This window comes from Mauremys reevesii, linkage group 19 (assembly GCF_016161935.1).
Source record: "Mauremys reevesii isolate NIE-2019 linkage group 19, ASM1616193v1, whole genome shotgun sequence".
Lineage (NCBI taxonomy): Eukaryota > Metazoa > Chordata > Testudines > Geoemydidae > Mauremys > Mauremys reevesii.
Genome location: NC_052641.1, coordinates 20977690 through 20996571, shown reverse-complemented (window position 1 = coordinate 20996571; position 18882 = coordinate 20977690). Strand labels below are relative to the sequence as shown.

At 45.8% G+C, this 18882-nt stretch overlaps 1 protein-coding gene and 1 long non-coding RNA gene across 6 annotated transcripts in view; one reads left to right on the top strand and one right to left on the bottom strand.

Annotated features, from left to right (window-relative positions):
- The window catches only part of KCNT1 (potassium sodium-activated channel subfamily T member 1), a 165121-nt gene that overhangs the window by 48219 nt on the left and 98020 nt on the right, over positions 1–18882 (top strand). The gene's annotated exons all lie outside the window — the stretch shown is intronic.
- On the bottom strand, positions 5636–12408 carry LOC120386901. 4 transcript variants are annotated; one of them, XR_005589971.1, is made up of 6 exons: positions 11773–12408; positions 10875–10989; positions 8425–8606; positions 7159–7360; positions 6854–6953; positions 5636–6451 (listed from the first exon to the last, which is right to left on the bottom strand). It is a non-coding gene; the product is annotated as an uncharacterized LOC120386901 (long non-coding RNA). The 4 variants fall into 4 exon arrangements; XR_005589973.1 differs by lacking the exon at positions 7159–7360 and having other exon boundaries at positions 11773–12407; XR_005589972.1 differs by lacking the exons at positions 7159–7360; positions 8425–8606 and having other exon boundaries at positions 10864–10989; positions 11773–12406.

The following is an 18882-nucleotide window of genomic DNA, read 5'->3' as shown; positions in this document are numbered from 1 at the left end:
GTTTTTTTTTTAAATATCTGTGTCAGACAAGAACCCTGAAGCCCTTCCTCTGGTGCAGGGGCGGTCACACCGGTCTGTTCCACCTCAAGATTAGATTTCTGCAATGCGCTGTTCATGTGGCAACACCATAAGGCTGCTCAGAAACTGAAGTGAGCACAGAATGGGGAAGTTTTGTCTGTGAGAGTTCTGTTTTGGAGCTCGCTTCCTCCCTCGGTTCTCCAGAGCTCAGATCTGTTAACCTGTGAGCACGCTACAGAACCCATCTTTTTCTCCAGGCTGTGGGGGAGGGCATGGGCTGAGCACTGAAAGAGTTGAAATTTATGCCTGGTGGATATTTCTGTGTGCAGGTCAGGTGAGCCACCCTTTGTTTTATTGTACGATGTGATTGTTGTGCTGAACATATCAGCCCTGTCTTACGGTTGCCCAGAACAAAGAACGGTATCTATGGAGCTTTATAGACCTATATAAGCAAACAATGTGTTGATCCCAAAGCCCAGATCCAAACAGCTCTGAATTTGGGAGGCATGAATGGTGTGTATGGGGACATGTTGGGGTCCAGCTCCTGACCCAGAACTGAATTTAGCAGCTCAACTCCATCTCACTTAAAAATATTTTTAATTTACCATTGTAAAATTAAGCTCTTGTATAGGAGTTAATTCCTAATGGTATCAGACTTTCATGCACCTGGTCTCTGCCAGGTTCTGTCACTGACTCTTCCCTTGTGAAAGTTTCTAATCCTTCCAGATACAATGCCAGGAGTGAGGGCATGGCTGTGTGGCTAAACCCCTGCAGTGGGAATCAGAAAATCTGGGTTCTTTTCCTGGCTCTGAAATGAACTCACTGAGTAAACTTGGACCAAGCCACTATTCCTCTCTGCAGCTCAGTTTCCACCTCTGAAAAGTATTTCTCCATCTTACAGGGATATTGGCAAAGGGAGCTTGGGGAGGAAGGACAGCCCAGTGGTTATGGTGGTAGTCTGGGATTTGGGATTCCCAAATTCAGTTTCCAGTTCTGCCACAGACTTCCTGCATGACCTTGGACAAGTTATTTAGTCTTTCTGTGCCTCAGTTTCCCATCTGTAAAATGCCTCACAATGTTGTGAAGATGAATATTCAGGCAATCAGACACCTCAGTATTGGGGGCCATAGAGTGCTGCGGATGTTTATAAGCATTTTGTGTCTGCTGCTGCGAAGGGTTAAGAGCTGTTCTAGTGTTCATATGCATTCTCCTGTTTTCAGGCTTGATGTTCATGCTGGTCTTACAGACCATTTTTTCCACAGTGGCTGGGACGGCTCTTATACAATTCTGCTTGATCCAGTTCCACTGGGAAAATTGAAGAGAGTGGAAACTTTTTTAGTGAATTTGCTGGTGCATGCTTGCCACCTAGAATCTAAACCATATGATGTCATACCTGTATAGTGGAGGCAGTTAAAAGATGGGTATGACATCAGCAGACAGTGATAATACTTGTAGCCAATCAGAATGCCCCTATGAACAGTTAGCGCAGGGATTCTCAAACTGGGGGTCAGGACCGCTCAGGGGGTCGTGAGGTTATTACGTGAGGGGTTGTGAGCTGTCAGCCTCCACCTCAAACCCTGCTTTGCCTCCAACATTTATAATGGTGTTAAATATATAAAAAAGTGTTTTTAATTTATATGGGGGGGGGTCACACTCAGAGGCTTGTTATGTGAAAGGGGTCACCAGGGCAAAAGTTTGAGAACCACTGAGTTAGAGCTACAATCCAGGCATATGTGAGAAAAGAGGTGGCCAAATTGCAGGCTTTGTCAAACTCTGAGGAGCTGACATTTCACAGATTCTCTGCGACTTGGTCATTCTGGGCAGAGTAACCCAGGTGTCCGGGTTATGATCAGTGTAAGTTTAGCTCAGATGCTTGTTTATTTCCTCCCCTCGTGTCTCACCCGAGTCGTTCTGGGCAGGAGCTCTAGTGGAGGCCATAGGAAGGCCAGACTTTGGGCCTAGAATAACAGTTTGCTGTGTTGAAGGTAGACCTGTCACACAAATGAAGAAGATGCTCGGCATCTAAAGTCCGGTTACAATATCAATGTATACACTGGTAGGTGGTAATGAACAGCAGATGGTCTAAGTTTCTGGCTGTAAGCGGAGAGAGATGACAGCCATAGTAATTCCTGCTAAGAGCAGTTTGTAAATAAGATGAAGGATTTCATCACCTGCCGTTGACGAGCATATACAATACAATGGTTTATGGTACCTATTAAATGAGTCTTGGTTATGAGTCTGGCTTTCACCTAACATCCATCTCATTGCTGTCTAGTCATGGGCACTTTTCCATATGGCATAGCCTGTGCATCCTCTCATTATGTACTTCATTGCATGAGAACAATATGGGATATTCAAATATGTGTGGCAAAACCCTGGTTTTGAACTTTCTTTCCTGAGGATTTGGATCTAGGCTCAGTGATTTATCTATAGTACTTATATGGCCCCTAATACTATAGGGTCTGTGTACCTCACAATCTTAAATCCATTTATCCTGCTTTAGTGTGAGGTAGGGAAATACTGCTATCCCCATTTTACAGAGGGGGAACTGAGGCAGAGGCTAAGGGACTTGCCCAAGGTCACACAAGACTACTGTGGCAGAGCAGGGACTTGACCTCAAGCCCTAAGATGGTGCCCTGACTACTGGACAGTGATTCCTTTCTGGGATGAGTTTCCCCCTCCTCTTGGTATAACTATGATAAAGGCAATGTGTCAATTAAAAACCCCACAAGGTAAGCACAATACTAGTGCCATTTTCTATACTGGGGCTTTTGTCTAGTAAACAGAATCTGGAGATGATCTGAAGCATTGTACTTATGAAGACAACACTGGCAAGTTTGAATAAACCTTGGAGAGCCAGACCGTTCTGCAAAGTAATTCAAAACCATTCCAAGAGCATTGGGCAGCATTATTTTTTGCTTAGCTATCTTGCACAATGCTGTTTGTACAAACGAATTAACATGAAATATTTTGAGTAGTAATTTACATTTATGACTGAATCCCAAGGAAAAGGGCATATTTCTGACCACTTCTTAAATATATAAACGTCAGCCTTTTGTGGCAGTAATATGGCCTTGTCTTGCCCCCAGTGCTTTGTATTGATGTGTTTTGGTGCTGGTGGTAAGATTGTTGTTCGACACTTCTCAGAATGATCCAAGAATTCTCATTTTGTTCCATTAATTCAGTGTACTTAACGGATGTATTGTAAACCTAGCTCGTTACACTTCCTGATGGTGTACAGTTCCGCTAGACCAGAGAGGCATGTGACTATCAGAAATGATAGATGTGCATCTGAGGCTATGAATTTCTGACTAGGCAGCAGTGCACCCAAGTGAGGTCTCTGGCACAGAGACGTGTGACTCAGAATGTCCTTTGAAGAGTACATATCTCAAACAAAGCCTCGTTTCATGGCAGCTGTGTAAACTTTCACTTGGAAAGCCCTTTCCATAGGGCCAAATCCTTTCGCCAGCACACACCCGCGGATCGGGGTGGGCTGGGCACTAAGGAAGTCTCTAATGAACATCTGAGATCCGATAGAATTATGCCTCCAACGGACTTTGTTTTACATCCCCTCCTTGTAGATGTTTCCCTCATCCTCCTCTTTCCTTTCTTTTATGCCGTCTTCTATCCCACACCAAGCTATTCTTCTGGACCAACGACTGGCTCAGAACGTAGTGAGGTCCATGGTCCATCTAATGCTTTAAGGAAATGGGTTTTTCAGCTGTAGGCATTCTGCAGTCTGATGAAAGCAACACCATTTCATGCGCTGTCCCTCCCCGCCACATTGGAGCAGAATTCCCACAACCTTTCTATGCCTAGAAAGACTGGGAGTTCTTACGACCTCCTGACTCGCATGGTTCTGAAACCAGCACTGGTGTTCTTATGTAATTGCTTTTATCTTTGAACGTACCAGGGGTACTAAGGTGTAAATTTCTTCTTTGAAATGAAGGCAGTAAATTGGAGAGTAGTTGTTCTACAGGAGAAGTGTTTTTTAATGCAACGAATTTACCGAAGTGCCTCTTGGAGCATCTCTAGGGGAGTGAAGAACCTCCAGAGTAGGAAGAAAATGTACTGGGGGAAGGATCAGTCTTCTTGAACAACAGCAAACATTGTCTGTTTGCAAATAGATACTACAGATGTTCCAATTCCCCCCTTCCTAAATGGAAAGAAAGCCAAACTCTCCAAAGTTAGCCCCCTAAACAAGTACCCAATGGGCAAGGTGTTGGAGCAGAAACCTTGAGGACACTGACTCATCCTATCAGAAGTGCTTCTTCTTTATAGGTTCATCCCTGAGATTGAATAATTGACTCTTAGGAGTGGGACTTTCAGATTACTGTCCTCTGAGCCTCCTCATTTATTGGGAATTAATTTGTTTGTTTTATGATTGCACTGTTGCATTTCTGTAGTATATGCTGCCTGAGGATCTCAAAGCCCTTGAAAAACACTGAGGAATTTAGCCTCCAAATGTCCCTACGAGGTAGGCAACTGAGGTACAGAGAGATTCATGTGACTTGCCTGAAGTCACATGTAATTTGTGGCCAGAACCAGGAATATAGTCCAGGTCTCCAGAGTCACCATTCGGTGGTCACCTGCCCTTTAATGAAGCAGTGTCTTCCTTTACCTTTTTAAACAGAAATGTGCCCATGTGGCTACTACTGATGTCGCACCAGAGGGAGCATAAGTACTCAAGGGGTAGCCGTGTTTTGACCATCATGTCAACTAGCCTTGTTCAAAGCAGACATGGAAGTTAGGACACTGCTGCTGCTCCCATCTTGACTATCACCGCCAACCTGGATGTGATGCATGGGATTTCTTTTCTCCCTGCTGCCTCGATTCCGCCCCAGTGCTGTGGAATCACATTTGTGCTGCTACAGGCAGGGCTCTCCCTCTCAGGGCCTGGGCTCCAGCTCAAGCCCGGACATCTACACTGCAAGTTTATAGCCCTGTAGCCCAAGCCCTGTGAGCCCGAGTCGGCTGAGCTGGGCCAGCCATGACCGTGCCAGGAGTCTCTTATCTCTGTGTAGACATGCCCGTCGCCACAGAATAGGGGGCAGAATTACTCCAGCGCACTAGTGATGGTACAAAGCTCCCAGACACTGAGACACTGCTGTGCGGTGTGGGCAGAGGTGCAATTACTTTTCTTCATCCATAAGTGAGATTTTATTGTTCCCTTTTGTTCTAATAATCACCCAGTGGTTGTCTTTCAACTTATAGTAAATCCCAGGCCTTGCAAATGGCTGCCATTCAGAATGCTGCGGGCAGCATTCTCTCTTTACGAACGGTTTCCTCTCTCTCAGGTCGCTGCCCTTGTGGCTTCATCTACTAAATAGTTCTCATGTCAGCCCGTGGTTCCAAATTAATCTTTTAATGTTTGTCAGCAATGGCTTCAGTAGCGATGATGCCTCCTGCTTACCCCAGGCGGCAGTTAGCTGTCAAGCCTTGGGGCCCTTTCAAGTTGCTTTTCCCTCTGTGTCCGGAAGGGCAGGTTTTGGTCTCATGCATTCCAGTCAGATGCAGAGACCTGGGCTTGGCTGACAGGGTGGTGTGGCACCAACGGATTGGCACATCTGTTTTTCTTTCCTCGTAGTGCTGTAAGGCTGCAGTTATGGAAGGGTGGAGGCGGGTTGCACAGAAACCCAGTAAATTAAAACCACATTAATATTCTCCCATGACATCTTGGCAACCCTGAGTTTGAGTGTTTAGGAGCTGCTGATTCTATCCAGCAATGCTAATTGATTTCGAAGCATATGGTAGAAGAATGCCCAGTGTTACCTCCCGCAGATCTCCAAAGGTGGGCGGTGGCTGATGTAGAATTAACAATTATTCTATATTCTAACAAGAAACAAGGTGGGTGAGGTAATATCTTTTATTGGACCAACTTTGGCTGGTGGGGGGAGACAAGCTTTTGAGTTTCACATTGCTCAGGTCCAATAAAAGATATTACCTCACCCACCTTCTCTCTCTAATAATCTGGGACCAACACAGCTACAACAACACTGCAGACGGCACTCTAATAATGATCATAATGCGGAACATAGCAACTGTGACAATAGCAAGTCGCTGGATACGGTTCCCTCGCCAATGCTACATAATGCTTGCCCTCAAAATCTTTGACAGAGCTGATGAATTCAAGCCAAAGGAAAAATCCCCTTTGTCTTCACAATGGTTTTCTCTCTGGTGATTCCAAGACGGAACTTAAAATTTGCTTCATGGCTGGATTTTATTTTTATTTTTGTAGCTTGTGAGACTTGCTATTTAGAATTCCACACTTGAATTCTACTCCTTAGGGCATTTATCTGGAGGGCTCATTTGGGCAAGGTCTGGATGTGGCTAATAGTAGTTGTAGGATCCTGTAAACCAGAGAGGGAAAAGACCTCCTGGATCATCTTGCTGAGGGGCTTGAGCAAGTCTCTTGTATCCTCAGTTTCCTCACCTGTAAAACAAGAATTATTCTGCTACACAGGGCCGGCTCCAGGCACCAGCATTCCAGGCAGGTGCTTGGGGCGGCAATCTGCAAGGGGCGGCAGTCCGTGTGTTTCTGCCCCCAAGCACCATGCCGAATTGCCGCCGCAGATGGCGGGGGCAGTCCATGTGCTGTTAGGGCGGCTCGTGCGTTCCCGCGGTGGCAATTTGGCAGCAGCTTCTATGTTCAGCTGTCCACGGTGGTGCAGCTTCTGTCTTCTGGCTGAAGACAGAAGCTGATGCCAAATTGCCGCCGCCGCAGAAACACGCGTGCCGCCCTAACGGCACACGGACTGCCCCCGTCTGCGGCAGCAATTTGGCGTGCTGCTTGGGGCGGCGAAAACAGTAGAGCCAGCCCTGCTGCTACACCTACCTTTGCAGAGCTGCTGTGAGAATCAGTTGTGATTCGTTTCTGGGACAGCTGCAAGGGAGGAAAAGAGCCTTCCCTGTAGCCCCAAACTGGAAAACTTCAGCTGAAAAATGAAAAAAATGTGAGGGAAGGAGACACTTTTACATCCACATTTTTATTTTGCTGAAAACTTAATTTTCAGATAGTGGAGGAAGTGTTGATGGAAAACTTTCAACCAACCCTAATATTTTCCAGTATTTTTTCCAGTTTAATGTTGACCTATTTTTTAGATGGTGAGAAGCGTCTTGCTTCCATATTTTTAAACCTACCTGTGGTCTCAGAATTTGCCCCGAGAAAAGTGGCTAAAGCAATCCCAGAGAGAGTTACTTTTCTATCCATTACACTCAAGTCTCTGTTCGAAGGTTCCATCTGGTAAACAAGATGTTCTTCAGTTTCATGGGCTGGTTCCCGTTGGCATTCTGTGAGGCTCACGGAAATGGGCACCTGGCCAAGGCCTTCACATACAAGAAGCTGGAAGTAAAATTAATGAACCGTAATAGATAATTTCTGCCGCTGCCTTCCCCCGCACACATCTTGGTGGCACGTGAGAGGACTTCACAATTCAGCATTCGCTCCCTCAGGTTATTTAAGTGTCAGTTTTTCCTTACAGTTTGTATAACGATTTCACCCCTGCTAGATTTTTTCTACTTGTTTAATTTTCATCCATCTCCATTTGTCTGGGATTTGGACAGTGCTGGTCAGTGGCTTGAGTTAGGCTTTAATAATGCTGAGAGGAGGGAAGTCATTAAATCAAGATTTGTATTGGAAATAAAGCTGCATAGCAGCTAGATGAATGTGCATATGTGTCAAATCTAGTAGAGAAATCTTGGCAATTGCCATGTCTTGTCCTGATATTCTGTTGGATCTGCCTCAGGGCTGGGCATATGGGTTCTCAATTTTTTTCAGTTGTGTTTGGTTTATTATGAGCATTTTTCTCCTTCCTCAGGAAGCTAGGGCTGATATAATCTTCTCATTGCATATTAATCACCCAGGAATATATTTGGAGAAAACCAGATCATCTGTTGTTTTGTCCTCATAAATGTGTCCCTGTGGCATTTAAAAAAATCAGTGGAAAACCAAACACAAATGGAGGGCCTGGAAGAGACCCTCACTGCTAATGTGTATAATAATCTAATTTGCAATGAGGGTGGCTGAGCTTGTTGGATCATTTCACACATGTGTATTGGTCTCCGTTTACAGCTGGGGAAATTCTATGTGCCTTCTCATTAACAAATTATGGTTCTCCTTCGAGTGCTCTAGTAGTTTACTGAAACCCTACACTTATTATCTCTGTGAGTAGTAGCTAAAAAGGCCAAATTTTGATATGAATTAAAGTACTTTTTCTTAGAGCATCACAACAGCAAGGCTAGTGTTTCAGCTGCGTAGGGCAGGAAAATGGGCATGTCAATGTGAATGTATTTGCCAAAGATGCTGAATTCACAGGCTCAAGGCCTGATGATACATGCGTAAAACCAGCTCAGGCTTTGTTCACGTGTCTCCATTGATGTGCCTCAACCCTGTTGCACAGGAATTACCTCTAGAAACAACAGGGGAATCCGGGTTCCTTCCCTGTCCTCTTGCTCGGAGACTGCCCACAAACGTGCCAATTGAGAGATAAACACCTAGTCCTTTGGAATCAGACAGGTCTTGTTATGTTGGCCAGCAGCCAGTCATCTCCATGAAGACTCCCAGCCATTATTTACTATCCTCCAACTCACTAAAGAAAATGAAAAATTCTTTAGTCAAGTATGGGGCAATTGGATGCTCTGTCTTTTTTTTTTCTTTTGTTTTTCTTGTACATTGAAATCCATCAGAGGAAAACTTATTAAAATCTCAGTAATGGATCAATACTTCTCTCCTTGGTGAAAAATGTTTCACCTCTGAATAGCTTAGTTTAGTTACTGGGGCTAATCGAGTGACCTTTCCACAGCTGTTTTAAAGCATCTACACTGACAAACTTCGGCGCTGCAGTTCTCCATCAACGCTAGCAATAGTGAAGACAGAGTTTAAGCTTTTACACAGTGGTAACAATACTTGAGCCCTGCCTATTCTACAACTTCCACCATTGTTACTTATCACCAATGCAGAATTATAGCTACAAAGTATCAGAGGGGTAGCCGTGTTAGTCTGGTTCTGTAGAAGCAGCAAAGAATCCTGTGGCACCTTATAGACTAACAGATGTTTTGCAGCATGAGCTTTCGTGGGTGAATACCCACTTCTTCGGATGCAAGCAGTGGAAATTTCCAGCTATAGTTGGAACTTATAGCTACAAAGTTTGGTAGTGCAGGTAAGGCTCTGGAGTTAGGAGAGCTGCACCACAGAAAGCCAGAAGATCTGGGACTGATAAAGGAAGCTTTATTTGTCCGGGAAAAAAATCATTGCAACTTCTGTGCAAAGAGGATCAGGATGTCTGGTGCTCTCTGTAACGTCACAAAGACTAATTGACCCAGTGTGTTTGCTTACTACAGGAAGGGAATTTGGGGAGATTAAACTTTCTACTGACTTCTGTTTCTGATTATACATCGTACAAAGACTAAACCGTCCCACAATAAACTAAGCTGTTCCGAGGAGAGGAGAAATTAGGGCCTGATCGCAAGAAGTCCCATTCCCCCTCAACTTCCATTGATTTCAGCATTCAGTACCTCTCTGGACCAGGCCCATAGTTTTGAGCTAGATGAGCTTGAGCTGATTGGTCTGCCTGGGAAATCCTGCTCCGTAAAAGCTGTTCAGTCTGACTGACTTCCTGATCGGCATGATTCCAGCTCTGTCCATAAATGCCCTTTACTCAAGGACCCTAGATTTTTTTTTCTTTGCCAGGTCTTGCGGTCTGGAGTTTCCTATTTACGAATTAATTTGTGTGTATTTTAGTTTGACAGCTCTTTGTCTACCTTGATATATCTTTGGAAATGTGTGTCGCAGGAGAAGTTTTGATTAGCATGGGCTGGTGTGTGCATGGAACTTAATGATGAATGACTTTGTCTCTGCAGTAAATACGAAATTGGTGGCAGGACCCAATATACAGCTTCAGGCACTGCAGAACTTCCCCATTCCAATGGTATGTTTAAGCCCTGCTGATTTTGGGTGGCTGCTGCAATGGGCTGGAAATGATGAATGGAATGAGACGTTCGAGCGCTGTACTGTTATCCCAGTGCAGTCAGTGCACCATGAAGGATTGGTAGGCCTGGGGGGATCACGGTTTAATTCTTGGCTAGCACTTACTGCTGCTGCTGCAGTTTTTCAGGAGGCGTTTGCTGGACAGCTACCTGTTGAGCTCCAACCTGGCAGTGGCCTGGAAACAGTGTGAGAAGAGCTGTGCCACGCTGCGGGGATTTTCCTACCCCGTCTCAGAAGGGACAGAAGAGCCTCTGGTAATACAGCCATCAGCAGTGCCCCTGTGGCTTCCCCTTGACGTTTTGGAATGTGCTTTATTGAAGTCGTAGGGTCATCTGGAAATGGGCTGAAGTGGTGTCGCTCCAGTGCAGGATAGTGCTCCCTTTTCTACCTCCTGCTCCACGTCGAGCATCATTACAATGAACTGTTTTCAATAGCTTTTGATTAAATGAAATCAACTACTTAAATGCTACAGGCATTGTCAGAGACCTATATACAGCAAGTGCCTGTGTTATGCATTTGTATAGCATTTAGCACAGTGGGATTCTGGTCCATGACTGGGGTTTTTAGGTGCTAGCACAACACAACTAATAAAAGGCCAGAATAATATTAACCACAGTGACACTAGACCAGGCAGAAAAGCACTAACACACCTGCTTGATGCCCCCAAATTTCCAAAAACCAAGAATCAAACTAGCTTCGGATAGAATTCCTCTCCACTCACTCCCTGCTAACAGCACAGGCGAGGCTGAGAACTTGCTACATGTAATATTAAAATACAAAAGAGTTGTAAAAAGTTTGCAGGTGGGGAGGGGAAGAGTGAGTGCTATGAAGAGAAGTGATATGGGGGTGTCAATATTTACCACTGAGTTACCTCTCAAATCCCCCGTTTCTCAGTTCTAGTCACCGTTTGAGCTGCTATCCTGCTGTGAAACACAGAGCTGGGCACTTGCTTAATGTGAAGAAATTGATGGCTGCTGCTGGCGATTCTGGGAATAGGGAAATAAGAGACTGACAAACCATTCCCCTTGATGGCAGAGGGGTTCAAATCCAGTTGCCAATCATAGGCCTGAGATTCCAGAGGCCACTGCCTGTTATTACACTCTGATAGGCCATTGCTGCTTTTTAGAGCCCATGTTCAGCAAAGCATTTAAGCGGGTGCTTAGCTTCAAGCGTGTAGCTGATTTCTGCTAAAAGTCAATGGGGCTTATGCATGTACTTAAAGTTAGGCACGTGCGTAAGTGCTTTGTTATTCCAAGCAAAGCACAGATGGCATTAATAGCGGTGCTCTGAACGGCACCATTGACACTGAAGACCACGTTTAACAAAAGCAGCTAAAATGTCAGCACAGCAAGTGTTTGCAGGTGTCTTCCTGTTTGTTTTCATTTCAGTGTCCGTTCGCATGCCAGCACCTGCCTTTCCGTGGTCCCAGCTTTCAGCAGTTCAAATGGCTTCCCTGTAGGTTCCCCGTGATGTGAGGGTTAGATCATTACTCTGGTAACATACCCAGGGAAGGGTGGAAGAGAGAAGACGATTTAATTCTACCCTGGCTGGACAGACCTTGCATCTGGGCACACAGGAATAGGTGGCATTATGCCACCCACTTCCTCCCTCCCCAGAGCAAAAGGATGGGGAGGGGTGGGGGATGGGCAGAGAATTGTCTCCACCCGGCTTGTCTGCCAGAGTAGCTGAGCCAACATGGAGAGAATGGTGATTACTGCTGCTATCAGCCTCTAGAGCAGGGAGGAGACAGGGCAGGAGTTGTGACTTACACGGGTGTCTGAGGCTCAGCGCATCCCAGGGCTACTCCTGTGGTGATGCAGCTCACCCACCGAGCCTTGTTCAGGGCGATGCCTAAACACACGCTCTAGCTCCAAGCCTCCCACATCAGGGTACAGCATTTCTGGCAACTTTTTTCCCCTGTGGAAATATTGAGGCCCCTGAGTGTCTTGAGGGAAACAGAAGCAGGCTGGTTTGTCTAACTGTCGGCAAGTGGAGTCTGGATCAGTACCCCAGAGCTCAGTGTTCGTTGGCTTCCTGCTTCCAGTCCCGGAAAGCACCAGCACCGGGCCTAGAGTGCCTGGAAAATCTCATGCCATTCAAAAAGTGCCTCAAGCATTGCCTGGTTCAATACGTTGGAATCAAGCTGGGGATATGGCAGCAGTCTGGTGGAAAGGTGAATCGCCTAGCTGCCCAGCAGCCAAAAAGCAAGACAGGAAGATCCATTCCTGCCAGAACACCCATTCATCAGCCCTGTGCTCTGCTACTCAAGGTCTTACACCATCTGTGACTCATGGGCTGTTAAAGCCTCTGCGTCCCTCATCACCCAACAGCCTGGTCATTGAGGATGTTAAGTCAAGGGTACCATCTTGTTGCATCAGGAATATCTGCCTTTAGAACAATTGATACAGCAGCATCTGTTGCCTTGACAGTGATTATTACCCACATGATCAACATCACCACTGTTCATACCAGCAATTGTGACTCTCCAGCCACCAGAATTAATAGCTGTCACCATGGCTGGCACACATGGAGAGTCATGAAGGCTAAATTAAACCACATGGGGGCACTTCTAGCATCCCTAGATTCCATTTAGCCTAAGAAGTTATTATCTTTCCCTTTGACTCACTCTTTTTTTTTTTAATACAACGTTCTATTTTTTGTTGTTGAACCTAAACTGTGCCGGGGGGAATGGCTTGTAAAGCACAACTCAGCTACATTAAACCTCCCCCAAGTGGCATTGTCATGTCTTCTCTTGTTATATTCCTTGATGGGTCTGTCAGGTGTTTGATACGGCTGTTCCGTAGGGGGAATGGAATAAAGAGCGTTTTCCAATATTGATTGTCACACTGAGAATGATGAAAGGGGAACCAGCAGAGAACTGTGCACAGTCCTTGCTTTTGCACAGGCAAGAGATGTCTAAAAAATATCAATGAAACCCCCTCCACAGTCTTATGGATTTTTTTCTTCCTTCAGGAAAAAAACAATTGTCTATTTCTTTTCCTCTCTGAACTGACGGGAGTGTAATTCTGCAAAGAGAATTAATTTTTCCCCTCTAGCCTGAGTCACTGTATTGCAGACACCCAGGCTGTGGTGTTGGGCTTGCAGGAGTTTAGAGCAGTAAAGGAGGGATGAAGTATCAGCGGGGTAGCTGTGTTAGTCTGTAGCCACAAAAACAAGGAGGAGTCTGGTGGCACCTTAAAGACTAACAGATTTATTTGGGCATAAGCTTTCGTGGGTGTCACCTCTCTGAGCCATGGAGGACCATATGGGGGAACCTTGTGCTGTCAGTTTCTCACTGATGTGAGCTCGATCCAAAGCCTCCTGGAGTGGCACCGTCCGTTGGATCAGTCACAAAGTGACTCTTCTGGAGATGGAAGCTGAGCACCTTCTTGAAAGCAGCAAATATATAGAAAAATGGACTTTTTGCTAAGCTCTGTATGTTCCAGGGACGCTCCAGTAGCATGGGATACTGGAGCTTCCCCTTCATCAGAAACTCCAAGCACTGTCTGAACAGCAAACCCTGATGTCTTTTGCATTTCCTCTTCCCAAAGCCACCTCAGTACCTTCTTCCATGATGCCCCTTATGCCCAGAACACCCTCCCCCATCCTACTCACCAGGACACCCACCTCTTCTCATTCAGATCCCATCTAAAAACTCACTCCTGCTGGTCTCCTATCAGAGTGAGTTAATTAACATACAGGTGTGCATGTTATACAGTAACTGAGCCATCTAGATGTACTCATAACTGAACCGAGTAACTGTCTAATGTTAGCACTTATAACCCTAGTTCTTTCCCCACAGCTCTTCCTGGTCTTTTGTTTGTCACTTTCACTTGTATCACATGTAATATTATAGTGTACGCTCTTCATAGCAGGGACCTGGCATGCTTCTGAGTGCTGCAATGATCACAACTTGCAGTGAAAGAATGCCAACAGGAGAGTGTACTTGCATTGTGGTGATCAGAAAGTAGAACGGTGCAAATTGACAGGATGTAAAATATAGACAGGAGAAGAAAATGACATTATCTGCTTTTAATCTCTCTTATTTTCTCCTAAGGGAGGAGGAATGAAAAAATTCATGACAGCATGGCTAACTGGCTGCTATTTCCCAGATATCTAAAGCATACAGAATCAGGTGATCTGTATAGAGCTCTCTTTAGTCCTAGTGAGATCACTTCATGGGAAAAAAAATCCTTTTTCCCTAGGAGCTGATGTACCCTCACAACATATGACAGAGCAGCTGGGAAACAGAATCAGAGTTAAAGCTGGATAAACTTCATCTCTTCTGGTACAAGTCGTATGACATGAATCCAAATCTCTGGGGGCTTTATTTTAAAACAGCATCTATAGGAAAGTTATAATGACAGTAAAACAATTCCTTAAGACAGATTCGTGGTTCATACAGAGATTTTATTGCACCTAGATCTAGAAACATCCCCTTGTGGCTTAATTTAACCTTAATAAGGTGGTTGCCATGTTAAAAAGGCCATGCGAGGAGTCTGACAGTGGCTGTCAGAGATGCTGGTATTACTGAGCCATATCCTGGACACAAGCAAACAAGGTATAGGTCTGGCTCTGAATGTATTACCCTGAGATTAAGGTGTGTATTCTAACTCCATCTCATTGCTGTGATTTGTGGGTGCTGTGCCGGAACGAAGTATCAGTACAATTAGATATGCATAAATAGGATGACTTGGCATGTCTCTCAAATTCCTTTTCATGCTGTGCTCGTATGGGACACTTGAATTATTTTGTATCCTCATATAGGGTTACTAATGAGTGTTGACACCAGCTCCGGGCTTTATTCGCTCTCTTGTAAGTGACTATTACTCCCAATAATTACGCGCAGCAGTTTAGCTCGGCTCGGAGCATTCTCATAGTTGAGTTTGAAGGGCCTGGGTTCAAGGGCTCTGCAAGGAACTAAGCTCATTCCCACTGCCAGCTGCTGGGATGCTGCACAGCCTTTGAATGAGGTATTAAAAAGGAGCCCCCTCTGGCTACCATCTAGAAGGAGTCAGCCTAGGATTCCTGCTGAGCCAATTCTCCCTGAATCATGAAGATTCTTATGTCCAAGAGTAAGGGAGAGCTACAGTGTGGAGACGCAGGCTTGGTTCCTAGTCCACAGAGGTCTGGGATGCCACTGTAGCCAGGGTCAGTCCTGCAGCCTACTGCTCTGCGTTCTGAACTGATGCCGTAGCCATTCCATGGTAGACAAAGCAGTGAGCTTTCACTAAGGTTTTATAGATCCTGTTAATCCGAACATCCCACTGCCTTAGGCACTGGTTAGTCCTCACTTGTGTGCTCCCAAGACTCTAGTGGGTTGCAGTCACATTGGGCTCAGTGGGACATTAGCTGTTTGTGCATAAGATAAAAGGACTCTGGTATTAGATGATGGTAAAGAGGGACCATATGTTGCTGGAGGGAAGTGATGTAGAAAGTTTTCAGAAGTGGAGCAGAGCCCATAAATGGTATATAATCTTGTTGGATGGAATTGTAATCAGGGTCCTGTATTTCTGGGGTGAAGTGGCAAGATTAAGTTGGCAAGAATGGAAGAATGCAAAGATCAGTGAATGGAATATGCAAGTATCTTTTATTAGGCATGATCCATGCATGTTCTTTGCATGTGTGACTCTTTCTCTTTTGCCTTTAGGAGCAGGGTCCTTGGCCTGCTGCACTAAGCCCAATAGGCTGTCTGTTCTTTTGCTGGCAAATAACACACACAATGCTACCTGTAAAATAGTTTTAGTCCTTGTAAAACCTTGTTTGAATCTGTCTAACAGAGAAGTGGCAACCTGGGTCCCGGGCAGGAGAAATGCTGGCCCTTCCTGGCTAATGCACTTAAGTTATAAATAGTTCACATAGGTGGAGTTTTGCAAGGTACTCATCTTACTAAGAGGCTGGATGCCAAAACACAAACAGCTAATTCAGCCATCAGTGACAGTCAAGGTGAGTGAGGTAATAGCTTTTTATTTGACCAACTTCTGTTGCTGAGAGAGACAAGCTTTTGAGCCATGCAGAGCTCTTCTTCAGGTCTGGAACAAGGCTAGAAACTGCTTATCCAGCACTTTGTGTATGTGGTCACATCAGAGACGATCTCCAGATAAAATCGTCCATTGTTTTGTGTAATTTTGCTTGCTTAAGCCTAGGGGAAAAACTTGGAACCAGGCATTGCCAGGAGAAAGAGGAGGTGGTGGGGCCGGGAGGTAATTTCTGTCCAAACCAGCTGTGAGCTAGCGCTGTGTATCGTAAGGAATGCATGAATCAACAGATGGATCATTCAACCAACAATGGCATCTACTGCCTAACGGAGAGCTTGTCTATGCGTACGGCACTGCAGCGCTTAGTGAAGACGCTACCTGCCCTGACGGGACAGCTTCTCCCATCGGCGTAGTTAATCCACCTCCCCAGGGGACAGTAACTATGTCAGCGAGAGGAGGCCTCCCGTCAACATAGCTCCATCTCCAATAGGGGTTAGGCTGGTATAACTGTAGTTCTCATGGGTCTGGATTTTCCACACCCTGGAGCAACATAGTTATTCTGACAGTTATTCTATCAGTGGCCTCTGGTAATACACAAACACTGACGTGCTTGCTCCTTTATCCACAAACAATCCTTGTGTATTTTGAGCATTGATCCATGTGTGGTTTGTGCATTTGGCATGAGGACTTGCAATCCTCTGAAGGGCGCTGGTCCATTTGAAATACAGGTTAGAGTCGAATAGAGCGGTGCTGGTGCTCAATGCGCTCTGTTCTACTTACCCAAACGCTACTGCACATACTACAAAAAGGGAACCCCAGTGTAGTGTCTGGCCCCTACTGGGAATTGCAGGATGTGTCTGGCCCCATCATGTGAGAGGAAGAGCTGGTTGAAATTGTTTTGAAATTTTTCCTTGTGAAATGTTCATCAAAACAAATTTTCATGTTCTTTACCAGCATACAGGGTGACTGAAATATTTTGAAATGTCAACAGGAATGTTGAGTTTTCCTTGGCATTTTCTAGCCAGCTCCAGTGACTCGGCTGGTAGCCCTTACCCAATCAGGGGTCTATATCCACCGACACTTATCCCAGGGGTCTCAGCTCTGCTTTGCTTACTCAAGACTTTCTTCACTCTCTCTCCCTGGGACTCATCTGGCCCCCATTACTGTGGTACCTGAGCACCTCACAATCTTTAACGGGCTTATGTTCTCAACATCCCTGTGGAGGATTGCTTATCCCCGTTTTACAGATGGGGAACTGAAGCACAGCGAGACGAAGGGCTTGTCTCTATGAACAGCGTGGGGCAAGTTGGGGTGAAAATCTACCTCACACTAGCCTGCCAAGCTGTGGCGGGACCCCTCACTGTCTGGGGGGACCCCACTGCCACACACACACAGCTCCCTAGTGCCCTTTGAAATGGGGACGATCCGAGTGCACTAGGGAACAGGGCGTGTGTGGCAGGCTGGTGTGAGGTAGGCTTACACCCCAGCTTGCCACACACTAACTGTACAGACAAGCCCAAAATGCCTTAGCTAGGTTAACGCAGGAAGTCTGAGGCAGAGCAGAGAATTGAACTGGGGTCCCCCAGGCTCAAGTTGGCATCCAGATCAAAGAGACCATCCCCCCTCCTCCCTCACTCGTACCACCCTGCCAGGGACTTCAGTAAGGACTGCAGATCCCGGCCCTTTCACTCACCTCGCTTGGGCTACAGCCATGTGAGATGTGTCTCTTTCAAAGGAAATTAAGCCAGTGGAATTTTACCCTGATCTCACAGTCCTTACTGGAATTAATGATCATTTAGTGGAGTGAATTCCATTCCCTCCCACACTCGCACCTAGGGAATGAAGAGGAAATGGAGAGCAGCTTATGGGGAGATTCATCCCAGCCCTGTTTAACAGCAGGTGAGGTGTTTAACATGGGAGAAGTGTTGTGTGGGGACTGGATTACTGGGGGAGTCCCCCAGTTATGCTAATGGAAGCCCATCACGGAGTCTTTCCCGGAGATCTCCTCTCTTTCCTTGGCACCGGTGTATGCGAAGTTCAGCTAGTGGACTATTTGCATTTGGGCTACTCTCCTTGAGGGAGTTTGTGTTCCCAGGAGCCAGTGATGGAGCAAAAGGCCATAGTGTGAGCTACGCAGGACCATGTCCAAAGGGATCTGGGGAGCTGAATCTTGCCTGAGTTCTGTGGCAAACAAAACTGGGCCCCAACGGCTGCAATCTTAATCTTTGCTACGTAGAGTAAGTCCTCAGCAGCGTAAGATTGTTTGTCAATTTTAATGGTCCTCAGCTTTTCCTGAGAAGTATTAATTAAACGAAACCAGACCAGTTTTTAGGTCCTTGTGGCAACTGATTAATTACGGTGTTTTGCTTCACAAATGCTTTAGGGGGCTGGTCCAGTTTCAGCATCCCTGATTGTACCAAGCAGCATCTTGATTGAACTAATGGCAATGGGATGGCAGCCCAGAAAGTGTGGAGACAGCACAATGGTCTGAATGCCCGCTGGAGCCAAATTCAGCTTGGCTTTGGGTTTTTTGAAGGCACTAGGCTGGTGCGGATATAAAGGCTCTGGGGACAACAGCGTCTCCAGGCAAAGAGCCCAGTGCAGGCTGCAGCGTTGTAGCTGTGGTGATCTAGAGAGCCGGCTGCTGGTTTTCTGGCTGAAGAAGCAGTTGTGTGGATCTGCCTAGATTAAAGATAATGGGGACTCATATTAATGTAGCAGAGCCTTCTGGTCGGTGACTTTATATAGTGCCCTGCAGTGCTGAGGAATAGGAGCTCTTGATGCTGATACACACTAACACAGCTACCACTCTGAAACCTTCCTCACCTGTGTGATCCAAGCCAGAATAATTACCTCATTCCTGCTAGTCCTACATGTCCTTATGGGATGATGTGCGCTGAG